General features: G+C 35.9%; 1 long non-coding RNA gene across 1 annotated transcript; it reads left to right on the top strand.

Annotated features, from left to right (window-relative positions):
- The first annotated feature begins 1,823 nt into the window (after positions 1-1,823).
- LOC114664985 (uncharacterized) lies at positions 1,824-4,107 on the top strand. Its single transcript, XR_003718328.2, has 3 exons — positions 1,824-1,966; positions 3,703-3,760; positions 4,002-4,107. It is a non-coding gene; the product is annotated as an uncharacterized LOC114664985 (long non-coding RNA).
- Positions 4,108-4,498: the final 391 nt, after the last annotated feature.

Raw genomic sequence — 4,498 nt, forward strand, 5'->3', positions numbered from 1 at the left:
AGAATAAAAGTTTCATTTGTTTTTATACGTGCCTCCGGTGTGTCTGTGTCGGGTCAGGCACCAGTATAGTGCCTTTTGTTACAACATATATTTCCCTTAATATATTGTAACAAACCCATTTCCAAATATATTGTGTTTCAGATATAAAATATAGCATGTCCAGACCCAAGACAGATTATTCATGGCGTATTCTTTTACCAGATATCAGTTGTCCCAACAATTCTAATGCATTTTGAACTCTCTGCAAATTGCTAAAAAGGAGTTCACATCGGATGTCCCACTAGCATACATAGCAGTGGCAGCTGGTGGTCTTTCAAACAGGGGAAGAACATTTTAGGCCAACATCATAAAATTATAATTATCTATCTATCTTTAGATGCTTCGTCAGGAACATTTGAATCGATCTCTCTTTTGGGCTCCTAAAAAAACAAAAATGATGTTTTATGATGGATTTTGTGCCATTTGTATTAATTCATCTCTGCTTTTCAATCTTCCCATATTTTTTTGTTGAACAGTTTGTTTGTTTTTTTTTAAACTTCATGTTTTTGTCGCTCCTGGTACAAAGTAGCCCTACCCGTTGATTCTGTCAGAAAAAAAGATAAAAGTTAAAAAGTTTCAGTTATCTCGCGGAAGACACACGTTTTATTAATGACACATCATTATCTAAGTCTGTAACAACCTCCAAAATTGCCGATCATGATCCTCCAAAAAATGCCCTGAACAGCATAAGCCATCAGGTCGACCTGTCATCCAGCTTGAAGTGGAAAAGGTGTTTGAATTTAGATTTGATTTTACTCTTGATCCACATGACCGATCGCGCTGATTTTTTCAAAAAATGTGTTAAATGCTTGTATCAAAACATGTGCAAAGTATTGTGTAATTTGGTTTTATATTTTTAAAGTTATTAATATTTTTTAATTTTAACTGCTCCAGTTACTAATGGTCCACATTTAAATCTATAATAAATCGCGATTGAATTAATGGTGACGCTTAATAACCTTTAGTATTTGAGAAAGGGTGTTTTGATGTACCATCTTTCCTTTTTAAATCGTAATTATCTTCTTTTATCTGCTCAGAAAGCAAAAAAATACTTTTGGGAGCATTTGTGTCTTCTGTTCTTAATTAAGCATATTTTGGAATAACTGATCAGTTTTTAACAGCTGGGTGTCGTTTATGTATAAGTACATAAATGTCTCTGAACGTCCTGATCGTTTTGATGGTCCGTGGTGAGCAGAAAACAATTCATTCAAGTAGCGGCACTTCAGCAAAAACTCGCAAGTGATAATGCATGTTGAGACGGCTTTATGAGCGCTCATTTCCCGGTGGAGCGCCCCCTAGATGGTTCTATTTTTTTTTCTAGCGGCACTTAATCAAAAACTCGCAAGAGATAATACATGTTGGGACGTGTTTATAAAGCGCTCAGCGCCCAGTGTAGCACCCGCTAGATGGTTCAATTTTTTCCGTTACCGTTGTACTATACTGTACATGATTTTAATATTTAATCCGTTTTAGAATATTACGTGATATGTGTAATGAGTGGATATTTTTGCCTGTTGATTTTAAATGTCTCTTATTTTTACTGCTTTGTTTTACAGAAGCAATTTGTTTTTACATAATGGTCGTGCACGAATATTTTTTTTTATTTTATTTTAATAATAAATATAAGTCACTATATGAAATATAAACTGATAGTTTTGATATGCAGAGAAATGGATTTCAGGTATGAAGAGCCTTGCTTGGACATTGAGAAATGGAGCTTTTTCACCTATAAATCATATTCATTATGTATATATATATATATAACAAACGTGATTTTTTCCATTAGCATCTTATTAAATAGAGATGGGCGTGTTAATCTTGCTATCCGGAAGTGAATGAAATGACCGCTGCTGCGAGTTTTCAAGCACACTGGATGAAGACCTGCGAAAACTTGGAAGCTTCACTGATCTTTGACATCATATATAAGGTAAGATTATTCACGTTTTGTGCTTTCTGTACATTGCTTAAATGTTTTTTTTTTGGTACATATTTAACTTGTGCAAGTAATGTATTATATAATTAAGATACATTGTGATGTGAACTAATTAATCAATTAATTGTCCTTTCATTCTTTTACTTAACCTGCTTCCTATGGTCTCATTAATAACAGTGCACTGTTTAAAAATGCAGAAGTATATGCATTTGAAGCATACAGTAAAGCTATAACAAAATCCAATACTAATCAATTTTTCCATCCAGCCACCTTCCTAACTGACTTATATAGGACAGGGGACAGCTGAAGCCTATGCCAGTCCTTCACAGGGTGAATGAACACACACAGGCACACTCTCTCTTCCTCACACACACACACACACACACACATCAGGGCCAGTTTAGTGTTACCCACCCACCTAACCTGCATGTGTTTAGACTGTGGGAGTAAATCCACATGAACATGGAGAGAACATGCAAACTCTGTGCAGGGCACTTGGGACATAAACCTTGGTCTCCTTGTTATGAGGCAGGAGCAGCACCACTGAGTCACTCTGCCATCTGATGATATTCATTATAGAAAAATGAATTCTCTAATTAAATAGCTTAGTGGTTCTGTGGAATTGCAGGTAATAAAGCCTTACAGAAAAGGCATATGAAAATATTTAAATAATTCAGTTAAATATGAAAAAGCTTCTGATATAAATCTTGAGTATAGAAACAAAAGTTTTTTTTCTTTTTCTTTCTATAGTTAAACAAAATATGCATTTAATTTGAGGATTCTACTTAATTGTAATTCATGCTTTTCCACGCTAACTTATTTTGTGCAGTTTCTTTAATCCTTCTGGATGGCATGATTGTTCAGCTCGGTGCCACAGTGGCAGTGCAGAGACCAGAATTCTCATCACAGGTCCTCCCTGCGTGGAGGCTGCATGTTCTCCCTGTGTTTCCCCAGGTGCTTCTCCCCCACAATCCAAAGACATGCAGGTTAGGTGTATTTGCCAATACTAGACTGGCCCTGGTGTGTGTGTGTGTGTGAACTGAATAGATGCTGTTCCTGCCTCTAGTCCTTGCTTGCTGGGATAGGCTCCTGCTACTTGCAACCTTGTCCTGATTTAGAAAGTGGATGGTTAAATGGATGGATGACATGATTGCTTTGTGAGAGTTACTGTATACAGCAATGGGGTCTGTCAAATTCAGATAAACAATCAATGAAGTAACCCACAAGAATACAAAGTCTTAGTTAGACCTGAAGCCTTTCAATACAAAACAACTACTGAAAATGTAGTGAGTACAAACAACATAACAAGTATGTTAATGAGTTAACGTATTAGAATACAAACTTTAAATATGACAGGTTCATTCCGAACTAACAACATACGACTGTAAAATCATGAAATTCAGAGGTCAGACAATGTAAAGATGATCCTCTGATTAGAGAGCATGCTGGCCTTGTAGAAGAGCAGGGCCAAGATGGGCTCATTCTGTACACTTTTTAACGGAAGAGAGAAATCGATCTTTAAACCAAATCACATTTTTTACAATGCATTAAGAAAAATGTTTAGATGTTACATTGTACAAGTCAAAATGACTGTGATTGTAAACTTGGATAAGAAGGTTCTGTAAATGAGTGGATGAACAAATAAAATAATTTAAATTTCACATATTCTTTAATTTGTCAGGAAATGGAAAGAACAGAAAATTAACAATATATCTAATTGATGTTTTCAGATACTGTATTCTTGTGGGAGACACAGCTTCAGAGTTTTGGGAACCACAATTTGCACAGGTTAGTAGAATCAACTCAGTATGGGTGTGGTGTCAATGGCAAAGAATAAAACACAAATTAGGGAATCGCCTTTGATTGCACACAAATAAAGATATAATATTTAAAGAATGTAACAATTGCCTCTAATATATTATAAAACCATATATAAATTAATTTTGTGGCATTAGGCCTGTGTTATTGTATTAACAGCAATCAATATTTTAAACAATAATTTGAAATTGTTTTTTCTTTTGGCTTCTAGAAAGTAAACTATGGAGGAGAACTTCTTGGGTCAAAACCAAACAGTAACACAGACTGGAGAGAAAAATCTGTGATCAGCTGAGGAAAGAGATCTCCTGTGAGCAAACATCTAGCTCTCCATGTCTAGAGAATCATCTTCTGTACGAGAGCGAATCCCTCAAAGAAAGAGTGTGGAGGACAGTTAGAGACCCTCCTTCTACATCAGAAAAGCAGCACCCGCAGAAACAACACCATAAAGGGCAGTGTGATAATGGAGAAGTGCCACCACATCATGGCATCGGGCCCAATAGTACAAGAGATGGTGAAGAAAGCTTTAGGCAGCTGCCCTGAAGGAGGGGAGATGGCAGAGAAGTTTCAGATCACTCAGTCTGACAAGAATAAAATATGAAGGCAGAAAAACAAACATGGAGTAATTCAGAATCACAAGCTGTCAACTGAATGTATGGATTTAACATTTGGTCAGAGTTTGTTACTGTTATTTTGAAAATGTTTATTTCA

Source organism: Erpetoichthys calabaricus, chromosome 14, assembly GCF_900747795.2.
Source record: "Erpetoichthys calabaricus chromosome 14, fErpCal1.3, whole genome shotgun sequence".
Taxonomy (NCBI): domain Eukaryota; kingdom Metazoa; phylum Chordata; class Cladistia; order Polypteriformes; family Polypteridae; genus Erpetoichthys; species Erpetoichthys calabaricus.